This window comes from Rhipicephalus microplus, chromosome 2 (genome assembly GCF_043290135.1).
Source record: "Rhipicephalus microplus isolate Deutch F79 chromosome 2, USDA_Rmic, whole genome shotgun sequence".
NCBI classification, from domain to species: domain Eukaryota; kingdom Metazoa; phylum Arthropoda; class Arachnida; order Ixodida; family Ixodidae; genus Rhipicephalus; species Rhipicephalus microplus.
Window position 1 is genome coordinate 203,425,630 of NC_134701.1, and position 13,812 is coordinate 203,439,441.

Here is a 13,812-nt window from a genome sequence, read left to right on the forward strand (position 1 = left end):
TGTTGCAGCATACACTTATTTGGGGTACTAGTGACTGGTATAGTCTTTGATTTAATGTCAATTCGGCATTTTAAATGCTGTGACACAAGTAGCCGAGCATACTGAAACTTTTAGGGATCATTTGCCTAGTTCAAAATACTCATTAAAAAATGGCAGCAAAATTTGTGTTATGTTCCCCTTTTGAGCTCTACGAAAACCCTCGCCCCAATGACACGCTATTGAATCTCTTCTGTAAGCATGCCACACAATTCATCTTGCAAAAGTTTAGAATGGTCTATTTTCGCGTAAGTAGTAGTGCCCGCAGTGCATACATACATACATACATACATACATACATACATACATACATACATACACACATACATACATACATACATACATACATACATACATACATACATACATACATACATACATACATGCATGCATGCATGCATACATACATACATACATACATACATACATACATACATACATACATACATACATACATACATACATACATACATACATGCATACGTACATACAAACGTGAGTACGTGCGTATGTACGTGTATGCACTCATGCCTGCATATATCAATGCATGCATACGTTACTATGTTCAGGGGTTACATTTAAGTTCTTTCCCAGTTTGGTCGTATCGCAGTAAGAGACTGCGCTGTAAGAAGGCAAACTACATTTAGAGTATGTGCTTCCAGTTACAATTTGTATCATCAGATTTGCTAGTTTTCTGGGTGTGTGATCAGATTGTCTATTAGGCTGAGCATGTAATAATCAATCATAAGCATATGCTACTTGACACATAGGTGCAAGCTCATTTCATCTGGGCAACAAGTGCTCGAAAAAATGCGTAGTGGAAGCACAAGTATCTAAAATGTCTCATCTTGTCCACAACACATGTGCGGTTCGAGAATTTCACGGAACGTTTTGATGAAATTCTAGATTCATCTCCACCTCTTTCGGATCCTCAATCACAACTTTGTAGCTTCGGAGATCTGCTTCGTGTTTCTGTTTTTTTAATCTTTTTTCGGTAGAAGTGGTAGAATCACATGGAATGCAGTCGACCGACGATCAACATTTTGACGAATGCGCGATCCCCTTAAAAAAAGGTGTCTCTTTGTGAATCGCTCGTTTCAGGCTTGACTCGGCGTGTTCGTAGGTTTTGAAATGACGCCAGTTTCCTGTTTATTCGTAGTTGGTCAAGGCAGTTTTTCAAAATCCTTTAAGTAGGCGGCCGGAGAAAATATTTTTCCCGCAGAGCACACGTTTGTGCTGGAATGTGAGCGCTACCACAGGAAGGAATTATTTATTTTGATACATTTTGATCAAGTGGTAAACTTGACTAAAAACCTACAAATCGCTATGTAGTATATTTTCTTTTGTGATTTCATAAAAATATGCAGAAAAAGAAAGTCTTACGGCCCGCATTATTTTTTGCCGACGAACAAAATGAAACTAACATCCACTATCACGACAGTGATGCCGAAGTACTTATAGAACATCAACGTAAGGGCTGAGGCTCAGGTAAAAGATTGGGGAAGTATAGAAAGTTGGTGGTTTACAAAAGAATGTCCACTTATGGAAGAGAAATCAACATCTATTTTTCGGACTATATAGCACAAAACTCGATATATGATATCAAAAAAAAACTAAGAACTCGGCATGCAGAGGGCGAATCTTGCCGGAAGCGCAAAAAGTATTTGGTCATTTTTTCACACCAAAGAAAAATCTTACATATTTAAGCACTTGCGCAATCTTCTCATCCTGGCAACAAGAGGCTCACACCACACCTCGAGGACATACACGCAGAGCCACCGAAATACCTGTACTAGGTTCGATATGAGATAGCAAGCTAGCTTTGAGAAAGCAGAGGAAAGGAGATCACAGGGTTGCCGAGGACGCCAACAAGGCGCAGTGGCAGTTAGCTCACGCTTAGACGAAAAATTATACATTCGTGGTCTTACTTGCCGACTAAATAAAGCTCACTGTGTTTCATATGTAAGCCAGTTTCTTCTACGAAATAATCTAGCTGTTGCGTACAAAAATAGATGAGGACATGTTTGTCGTGTTTAGTTGCACTCTAACGATGGTTTATATGTCAAAGCACCAACTTGCCCAACAGTCAAATGTCTTGAACGAACAACAAGCAGCCACAATGATTGCACTCTTTTTTGAGAGTGTTTCGACAAAGTCGTCACGAAACTTTTTCCGAGTGTATGCACATATATTTGAACTGCTGTTCACTGTGTAAATATCGGCTATGAGAGCACCACGCCTTTCTCGAAATTCCTCCTTACTTCACGTTTCGCACTGTCACCAGCGCAGTTACAGACGTGACTTGCAGAACGCTGTATGGCTGCGGCTCTTTTTGCGGCTTTTTTACATTCATACACCTGTTCATAGCGCTATCGATTAAATAACCTTTGATAAGCGTACTGATGAGTGAATGCAAACGAGGTATACGTTGGGGAGAAAACAGAAGCATGAAGACCGAAACAAAAAAAATGACGAAGTTAGCGCTATATGATGCAACGCTTTAACAGTGAAACTAGAAGACTCTGAGGAATACTTTGGCTGCTAGATTTTTCTATGCCCTAGCTTGGCGATGCAGGTTCTCGGTTGCTTTTAGTTTGTTGGCAAGCTTTAGCTGGAAGATGCTAGTTTGCTTTTACGTTCTATCTTGGCGTACAGAGGCTGGAGGTAAACCACACAGCGACTGATGTGACTGGTTGTCTAGATTCCAGAGACAAAAACTGTACTAAAAGCAAGCTTTCGCTCCTTGCAGAGATATGCGGGTGCGTCGTTATTCGCATATACGCCTTCCATCACGGAGTCGCCACTTGCTTTCCTGTTTCCTAGTATTGCTTGGTTATGTACGCCTAGAGTCTTCCGTTCAGCATCATTGCTTCGTGGCCATTAATTTGGGCTAACAGTTGGCCTATTTACACATTTATTGAACCGGCAGTTCATACTGGTATGTGCCAAACTTCAGCGGCATATACTTGCTTATGATGATACATTCCAGGATCGACTCGCAAATAGCGATTTGCAAAACAAATTCGCTGTTCAGACTTCTCGAACAGGGTGTATCACTAGAGCCAACACTTCAACATATCACCTTGTTTTTTTTTCCTCTGACTGTCTTCAAGAAGACAAGACCACTTTTGAAAGCGTTGACCCTAACGGCTTTATTATATTTCAGTGAATTTTAGTATATAGATAAATCTTTGCGCTGTTCGTTATGATATCAAGTTTGCCAAGTTATGCAGTTGCTTGCCAGAATACCCCGTCGTTATGATGAAGATTTCTCATCGTATTTTTAGTTTTTACTTGATTTACAGTATATCAACCTAGTTTTCTTACTTTTACAGGTTTCAGCAGGTGCGTAACTTGATTGTTTCTCGTTTTTTTTTCTGCTTAAGGATAGCAAGGTACTGCTTAATCACCTAGAGTAAATACTCGGAAAGTAGCGCCAAAGTATTCATGTTTTTGGGATTTTCTGTGTTGAAAGAGCAAAATATACATGCTTAATTTACTGTAGCATGAAAGTAGTGTCAACATGTTAATGTGTTTCTTGCTTTCTTGTGTAGATTTTTTTTCTTGTTTGCACTTCAATGCCCACACAGAACGGCACCATAATAAATGGATAAAATAGCTTAATTTAATGAAACTTTGTCATTTTTGAGTTTCAAGAAGAAGGAGTAAAGTGATTCTAAGATAAATTACTACAAATAGGAGTAAAAAAGTGAAACAATTTGTTTAGGAAAATTGAAAAAAAAACTTCGGCTTTCCGCTTCGTGTTTCTTCTAGATGAAAAGAAAATTTCATGAGCAAGACAATCAAGTACTATATTTATGCTTCCACTGTTTCATGAAACTTTCCTTTTTTTATGGAAAGCTCAGCAAGAGCTAGTTCAGGCTTAAATATGTAACAACAGCACAATGAAAGAATGACATTCTAAATGATGGCCTAGTGACGTGTGGTCAAAGTTCCGCTTCTCAGTTGATAGAAGATTCCCAGCCCTTATTGCCTTTCTCATGTGTCTCATCCAAAAACAGCACCTACATAAAGAACTTTCGCGAGAAAATAGAACAAAAATATGACGTATTTCTCACCCAATATACACGGAGAAATCGTTTCTGACATAAAGCACAAATATAAAAGCCCTCAAGAAAATCTGACTGCTCTTCCCGCAGTATAACAGCAACGTAAAAAACGAAAGGAATTAGTGGCTGGTTGTTTAAAAGGAAAACAGAGGTCAGAAATTATAAAAAAAAATTTATAAGAGCCTGAAGTAAAACAAAATGATACAAACTCAATGAAAGCTCAATGATTTATTCATAAAGGTGGATGACAGATATCGTGCAAAGTTACTGCACTTCTGATAAAAAATGTGCTTGTAAGACTAACAACCAGCCTACACGCTCTACTCAGTTTCATGAGCATGTGAGGAAAAAAAAAAAAACTAACGAAACGAGCAATTGACTGAAATTTCTGATCAACCTTGGGCGTGCAATAAATTTACTAGTTTCTGTTGGTTCCACGTTAACAGTTCTCTATGGTCGTTTTTTTAGCGTAATATCAATATTGTGGGTGAGATATAACTGTAAGGTTGTGTGCTTTAACTGATTGATTGATTTGTGGGGTTTAACGTCCCAAAACCACCATATGATTATGAGAGACGCCGTAGTGGAGGGCTCCGGAAATTTTGACCACCTGGGGTTCTTTAACGTGCACCCAAATCTGAGCACACGGGCCTCGACATTTCCGCCTCCATCGGAAATGCAGCCGCCGCCGCCGGGATTTGAACCCGCGACCTGCGGGTCAGCAGCCGAGTACCTTAGCCACTAGAACACCGCGGCGGGGCGTGTGCTTTAACTGAACTAACGTGCAGTCCACAATACCCTTTTTTTTGTTTATCGCGTTGCACTGCAGGCTCATTGGTGATGCTTTTTATTTTGGCGACACATTATTTCTACCATGACTTAGCATTGTTTGCCGCACAAATAATAATAATAATAATAATAATAATAATAATAATAATAATAATAATAATAATAATAATAATAAGTGGGGTTTAACGTCACAAAACCGTCACTTGTCTATGTGAGCCGCTGTTGTAGAAGGCTCCGGAAATTTAGTTAACCTCGGGTTCTTAGACGTGCGCCGGAATGTGAGCGCTCTGGCCTACAGCATTTTCGCCTCTATCGCAAGGGCGGCCACCGCACCTGAAATTTAATCTCGCGACCTGCGGGTTAGCAGGCGAGTAGTTTAGCCACTAGATCACCATGGCAGGGAACAAACCACCCGAAATAGTTTCAGGCGAAACGAAAAGTCATAGCAGGAATTAAATCAGCAACATTTCCCGCATTAAAAAATGCGAAGCATTGCTAAGCGAACTTCGGCGACTTTGAGCGTATCTATCTATCTATCTATCTATCTATCTATCTATCTATCTATCTATCTATCTATCTATCTATCTATCTATCTATCTATCTATCTATCTATCTATCTATCTATCTATCTATCTATCTATCTGTCTGTCTGTCTGTCTGTCTGTCTGTCTGTCTGTCTGTCTGTCTGTCTGTCTGTCTGTCTGTCTGTCTGTCTATCTATCTATCTATCTATCTATCTATCTATCTATCTATCTATCTATCTATCTATCTATCTATCTATCTATCTATCTATCTATCTATCTATCTATCTATCTCTCTGTCTGTCTGTCTGTCTGTCTGTCTGTCTGTATATCTATCTATCTATCTATCTATCTATCTATCTATCTATCTATCTATCTATCTATCTATCTATCTATCTATCTATCTATCTATCTATCTATCTATCTATCTATCTATCTATCTATCTATCTGTCTGCCTGTCTGTCTGTCTGTCTGTCTGTCTGTCTGTCTGTTGATGAAAATCATGACATGAATCATCATGAAAATCATGACATGCGTGTCATGTAAGAACTTGAATACATGACACTCTCACGATGCTCTCGCGGTCATTTCGCTAGCGTCACATATGCCGAATTCAGTGAACGGTACGTGAATAAATGACGAAGGTATGGGACTGGTGCAAACATGATAATCATGAGATGCGTGTCATGTACCAACGTGACTACATGCCACGCTTATGATGCGCTGGCGGCCGTTTTGCTAGCTTCAGTTACACCAAATTTGGTATTCCGAGGCGTGAATGGATGACGAAGGTATAATACTGGTGCAAACATGATAAACATGAGATGCGTGTCATGTAACAAACCGACTACATGCTACGACGCCCATGATGCGCTCACGGCCGTTTCGCTAGCTTCACATATGCCAAATTTCATATTACGTGACGTCAACGAATGACTAGGGTATCTGACTGGTGCAAACATGATAATCATGAGATGCGCGTCATGTGAGAACTTAACTATATGCCCCAGTCAAGGCGCCAATACATATCGACGTGATGTGGTGCGCGTGCTCTCCAGCGTTCATTTCGTCAACGCCAGACGCCGGTCCTGCCTTATACTCGCAGGCTTGCACCGTCCTGCGTGGCTTTGACGCATGCGCGTTTCAACACGTCCGGCATCCCTCCGTCACAAAAAGAGGGAGGCGCAGTGTTGTCTGGTAACGCATTGGCATGAAATGCAGCATGTCGCATTTAGCGCCGGTTGGACGCTGGTCGCGCCTGGCGTCAGACTATAGAGTGATCGCGTTTTGCTAACGTAGCATCGCTGTGCGCAGCGTGCATGCGCGCCTACGCTACATTGGGGTATATTGGGCCCTTCATGATGCGCTCGCTGCCGTTTTCCTAGATCCACATATACCGAATTCAGTGTTACGTGAGGTCAATAGATGACGAAACATACGACTGGTGCAAACCTGATAATCCTGACACGCGTGTCATGTAGGAACATAACAACATACCATGCTCATAGCGTGCTCGCGGGCGTTTCTCTAGCTCTCTCTATATACTAAATTTGGCATCACGTGACGTGAATAAATGAGGAGGGTTAATGACATATACAAACATGATAATCGTGACACGGAAGTCGTGTACGGCATTATATACCTCCACCTCGTAACGCTGAGCTCATTTTAAAGTGACATACCAACCTTTCCGATCCGTGCTTCGCATATCATCGATTCCCGCTGTTTGTGGGATCTGCCAATTTTTCTTTCTCTCTTTTCTTTCTGTATCACGGTGCGATGCTCCCAACTAGCTGCTTTCTTTCGTCAACGCCAGGAATGGGTCCTATATCCACAAACGTAGCCACAAACAATAAAGCGTGGGAACATGATTAGTGACATCGATAAAAGATCAGGTTGTCATATCACAAACCACCAATCAATGGGATACGCACACTCGAGAGAGCGTCAGTTATTGTCAAATGGCGCATACAAATGCACCAGTGACTGGCGCTTCTAAGAAAGCTGTATTTCTTTTCATTGCTTCAAAACTTTGCTCTTGTTGAAGGAACGAGAGGCGAGTCGGCGTCGATGAGCCCGTCCTCGAGATACACACTTTTCGTCGCCGGTTAGGTCCGGACTGTTTGGAAGCAGGCCCACGGGACGGCTTTTCAGCTCTCCCATAGTAGAGTACCGAGTACTCTAAATCTTTCACCACTTTCTCTAAACGCATAGGTCACTGCTTTATTCACGACGCAGGCTTTGGCGGAGTCACCGCTGCAGCGTGCAGCCTGGTTCCGAAGCTAGGCCATTCTGAAATTCATCGCTGCTCGCGAATCACGAGCCACGTGGCTCGCTTCCTTGGCGTGGCTAGCTGACAGATCTCTAGCCCAGCGCTACATAGGCTCCCCCCGCTTAGTGCTTTTCGCGATCGAAAACATACTTACAAAATAAAAATTGGCCGATTCCACGTACAGTGGGAATTGATTATATGCGAAGCACGAATGAGAAAGGTTGATATGTCACTTTAAAATCGGCAAAACGTTGCAAGGTGGAGTCAAATGATGCCGTACATGACTTCTGGGTCATGAATATCATGTTTGGATGTGTCCTTTACCTTCGCCATCTATTCACGTCACATGACACTAAATTTAGTATAAGTGGAGCTAGCTAAATGGCTGTGAGCACGCTATTAGTGTGGTATGTTGTCATGTTCTTACATGGCACGCGTGTCATGATTATCATGTTTGCTCCGGTCATAGAATGCGGTATCCATTGACGTCACGTAACACCGAATTTGGTATATGTGAAGCTAGCAAAACGGCCGCGATCGCATCACGAAGGGCCCAATTATATACTCCATTGTAGCGCTAACGCAATCGCACGCTACCTTACCAAATGCGAGCATGCTATACTCTGCGCCAGGAGCGACCGACGCGACCAGCGTCCGTCAGCGCGGCCCGACGGCAACCGGTGCAAAATTCGTGCCGATGCGTTACCCACACAACACTGCGTCTCCCTCTTTTCCTGACGGAGGGACGCCGGACGCGCTGCAACACGCATGCGTCAAAGCAACGCGGCGCGGTGCGTGCCTGCGAGTATATGGAAGAACCGGTGCCTGGCATGGCAACGCCGGCAAGTCTGCGCACCGCGTCACGTCGAAATGTCTTGGCGCATTGACTGTGGCATGTAGTCACGTTCTCACATCACACGCACCTCATGTTTATCATGTTTGCACCAGTCACATACCTTCGTCATCCATTAGCGTCACATAATACCAAATTTGGCATATGTGAAGCTAGCCAAACAGCCGCGAGCGCATCATCAGTGTGGCATGCAGTCATGTTGTTACATGACACGCATGTCGTGATTATCATGTTTGGATGTGTCATTTACCTGTCGTCCATTCGCACCACGTAATACCGAGTTTGGTACATGTGAAGCTAGTGAAACGGTCACGAGCGCATCATGAGCGTAGTAAGTAGTCATGTTACATGACACGCAGTTCATGATTTTCATGTTTGCACCAGTATCATACCTTCGTCATCGATTCACGTTCCATAATACTGAATTTGGTATAATTGAAGCTAGCGAAACGACCCCCAGCTCATCATGAGCGTGGCATGTCATGTTACATGACATGCAACTCATGATTATCATGTTTGCACTAGTCACATAACTTCATCATCAATTCACGTATCGTAATACCAAATTTGGTAAATGTGACGCCAGCGAAACGGCCGCGAGCGCATAGTGAGCGCGGCATGTAGTCATGTTGTTACAAGAGAAGCATGTCATATTTTCATGTTACAGTCTGTTGCTTGTGTTCGCCATGCAATCATGTCATACCATACCAGTTTTGCAGCATGCCATGTGAACGAAACGACCGCAAGAGCTTCAAGACCATGACATGTAAATCATGAGATTCATGACATACATGTTATGATTTTCATGTTATGACTAGTCAAGTCATGTTATGCCATACCAAGTTTGGTATATATGCCATTATCTAAACGGTCAGGAGAGCTAAAAGTCGTAGGCGGCTAAATAGATAGATAGATAGATAGATAGACAGATAGATAGATAGATAGATAGATACGCTGAAAGTCGCCGAAGTTCGCTAAGAAATGCTTCGCATTTAAAAGAGAACGACAAATACTATATACATGAACGGCCATGGTAAGATGTCCATTGGGACGCCCAGGTTGTCAACGCGGAATGGCCGTTGGTAAGCAGTGGGTCTCAGGTGGGCGACTCTGGAAGAATCATAGCGGGCGAGGGTTGCGAGGGACGGAGACTGCTGGAAGCCAGGGTGGTCGTCCGTATGGGCGGGTAGCGCAAGTAGCAGTCCTGCTACGCAGGCGTGAATTTCGGCGATGAACTGACGCCAAATGACGCATTGCGTGGCATCCATGCTGCAAGTGTGCGGACACAGGACGAAAATTGCTGTACCGTGGTGTTTTAATGTTCCCACGACGCCTTCCGTAGATGGTGGGCTGCACCTCAAATGCCGAGGGCGCGCTGGAAATGTGGCGTTTATGTTGCTGGCGCTGCGCACGACGTCGTCAGCGCAATGCCTACTGATGATGTGTGGAGCTCTGATACCAGCCCGGCTTCCGCATTTCACGACGTGTCGGAGGGTGCATTCGCCGTACTTCCGCCTTCTTGCGGTGGATGCTTGCACCCTGGGGTAACTTGGAAGGGTGGGTGGAAAGCTGCCCGTGCGTTTGCCTATGGATACGATGACGTCGCCGTGTTTGAGACACAACTCAGTGACGTGCGAGGTGGTGGCTGGGTGTTAGCGCATTAGGAGCTGGGGCGCCAGCATTTCCGGGGCCTGGCCGCTGGCATGCCCGGGCTTCGTCCAGGAGGACGTCACGCAGAGGAGGTGCAGAACCCGCGGTAAGACTGGACTTTGAACAAGTGGTCGGGGCATTTCGTTGAGAGTCTAGTGACGAGCAGCACGCGGGCAGGGGAGCATGCTCATTGACTGCTTGCGTTTCTTTTGTAGCATGCGCAGGCGGTTCCAAGCCTGGCCAGCCCGGTGCGTTGTACGCTGTCGTCACCGTCCTAGTGGGGGGGCTCGGCAGTTGTGCCCGAGAAGCCACCAGGTGGCTCAGCAGGCTCATCTGTAATTGGAGATTCGGGAGCCTGTGCTGCAGTACAGGATTGTGCTAAGAATCTGACGGGGCTCGAAGTTGTAACCGGCGTCGAATCTACCAAGGAGAGAGGTGGAAGTGGCCCTCGTGGCAGAACTAACACCTCGGAAACACCTCGGAAACTGGGGTGACGGGCGTTTCGGTCGGTGGGCCGCATAAAGTGACAGGGTGATCTCCATCACTTGTTTAGTCAGTGGTGGTTGGCAGGAGGATATTCTGGACGGACCATGGTGTGGGAGGCGTAGTCGACACCATGCAGTCGCTTTTGGGAACTTCGAACTGCGAAGAAGGCTGGATTGCGGTTGGATGAGAAGCCCCTTGTGTTCCGTCCGTACCTTGTCGGAGGTGGTGTTCAGCGCCGCAAAACCATAGGACAGCGTCCAGTAGTCCGTCATATGGGTGGGTGCTCCGAGAGAAATGGGTGAGGCGTCGCTTGATGTCAGGTGGAAGAACATACGCCTGGACCTCGAACATGAATTTTCGGAACCAGATGCTGTTGCGCTCCGAGGCAGCCTCGGACTCTCGGAAAAATGGCTCAAAGTCGGAGGTGGGGAATGGTGGCAGAGGCGGGTCAAAGTGAGGCTGCAAGAATTGAGCTGGCTGGAACATGGCCGCAAAGCTCAGGGGCTGCGGTCCAGTGCCGGTCGCTTGTCCATTGGTCCGTGGTCACCACTTGTTGAAGGAACGTGAGGTGAGACAGCGGTGATGAGCCCGTGCCGAGGTCACAGCTTCATTCGGGACGCAGGCGTAGGCGGAGTCGCCACAGCAGCGTCCAGCCAGGTTCCGAAGCTAGGCCGTTCTGAAATTCCTCATGGCTCATGCATAACGAGCCACGCGGCTCGCTTCTTCTTCGGCGCGGCCAGCTGGCCAAATATAGTGTGGCGCTCAAGGAGGTTATATTAAAGATTTAGTATAACCTCCTTGGTGGCGCTACGCTCCTTTTTTTGTAAAACAAGTATTTATCATCGTAAAATACTGGTGCTTCGTGTATAATGAATATTGCTAATATTTCAATGAATTTGAATTTTGGATACAAGGTTATGACTTACAATCTTTTTTTATTTGTGGTCTTCTTTCGTCGTCGACTGACGTGTGGCCGAAACCCACCACGGCACTCGGCTGCTGAAAACACAGGTCGGGCATTCAAATCTCTGACATGGCAGGCCCATTCTTGATGGAGGCGAAAATGCTTGAGGTCCGTGTGCTCAAATTTAGGTGCACGTTAAAGAACCCCAGGTAGTCTAATTTTTCAGGGGCCCTGTTCTACGGCGTCTCTCATAATCATAGTGGTTTTGGGGCGTTAAACACCAACAAATATTATTAAAGAGTTTGAGAATTGGGGCGTCGAGGAGCTTGGGGACCCAAGAAGTTTGCGACGCGCCAGGGCGTATGCGCGGAATTCAAGCCTATATTGGACTATTGCGTTCGTGCAGACCCAAGGCCCAATACCTTCTTTTTCAGCCCTACCAAAGCTACATGTGAGAAACCCACATATTTGCACAGAAAACCATAGTCCCAGATATATTATGTGCCCTAAAATTGACCGGGTTGACTAAAATTGGCGTTTTTTTTGTGTGTTACGCCACATCATTATGTGACACGTTTATTGTTCGCATTTAGTTGGTACTCGTAAAAATATTTTTTTCCTCTTATCCCGCTAACTGCGTTTGCAAATCAACATGGCAGCATCCGTGCAGAAGCGACCGCCTGCTTTGATCCGTACTTGCTCTTGCTACACGCCCACTGCGCTGACATTAACAAATGAATGGTAAAATTTGCCGTGTATTTGTTTCATTTTGCTCTGAAGATAAAACGTCAGGTACGTGCTGTCGTTATTAGCGAAATATGCCGCTTGCTTAGCCGCACGTACTAAGAATAACGCGCCGAGGCAGGGCAGGTAATGCGTCACCAGACCAAGAACGCTACATCTTCAAACATCGGACATGCAGCACGGCACAGCGTTTCATGCGTGTCAGATCCTCTTTTGATGGAAACAAAAAAAAAATTGGCAGATCTCATGTTCAGAGGCAATTGATGATATGCGAAGCACGAATGAGAAACGTTGATATGTCACTTGAAAATCAGCACAACGTCAAGATGTGGAGGTAAATGATGCCGTACAGGACGTCCGTGTCATGGATGTGTCGTTTACCTTCGTCATCTATTCGCGTGACGTGATACCAAATTTAGAATATGTGGAGCTAGCAAAACGGCCGCGAGCACGCTATGAGCGTGGTATGTTGTCATGTTCCTACATGTCACACGTGTCAGGATTATCATGTTTGCACCAGTCATATATTTCGTCATTCATTGACGTCACGTACCACCAAATTTGGTAGATGTGGAGCTAGCAAAACGGCCGCTATCACATTATGAAGGGCCCATTACACTCCATTCTAGTGTTGACGAGCGTGCATGCTGGGCTCAGCGACGCTACGTTAGCAAAACGCGAGCACCTATAGTCTGACGCCAGACACGACCAGCATCCTTCGGCGCAGCCCGACGGCAAATGGCGCGAATTGCGACATGCTGCATTTCGCGTCGGAGCGTTACCCAGAATTTAATGCGTCTCCCTCTTTTGGTGATGGAGGGACGCTGGACGTGCTGAAACGCGCATGTGTTAAAGGAACGCAGCGTGGCACGCGCCTGCGATTAAGTGTCAGGACCCGCGCCTGGCGTGGCAACGCCGGCGTGGCGCGATGAAATGAACGCCGGTGAGCACGCGCACCGCATCACGTCGAAATGAATTGGCGTCTTGACAATGGCATGTAGTCATGTTCTCACATGACACGCATCTCATGATTATCATGTTTGCACCAGTCACATACCTTTGTCATCCATTGGCGTCGCGTAATACCGAGTTTGGTAGATGTGAACCTAGCTAAACCGCCGCGAGGGCATCATGAGCATAGCATGTACTCATGTTGTTACATGACACGCATCTTATGTTTATCATGTTTGCACCAGTATCATACCTTCGTCATCCATTCCGGTCCCGAAGTACCAAATTTGGTATAAGTGAAGCTAGCGAAGGCCACCAGTGCATCATGAGCGTGGCATGTAGTCATGTTATTACATGACACGCATATCATGATTATCATGTTTGCACCAATCAGATACCTTCGTCATACATTCACGTACCGTAATACCAAATTTTGTATATCTGACGTTAGCGAAACGGTCGTGAGCGCAGCGGAGCGTGGAACGCAGTCATTTTGTTACATGACACGCATGTCATGATTTTCATGTTAAGGTCT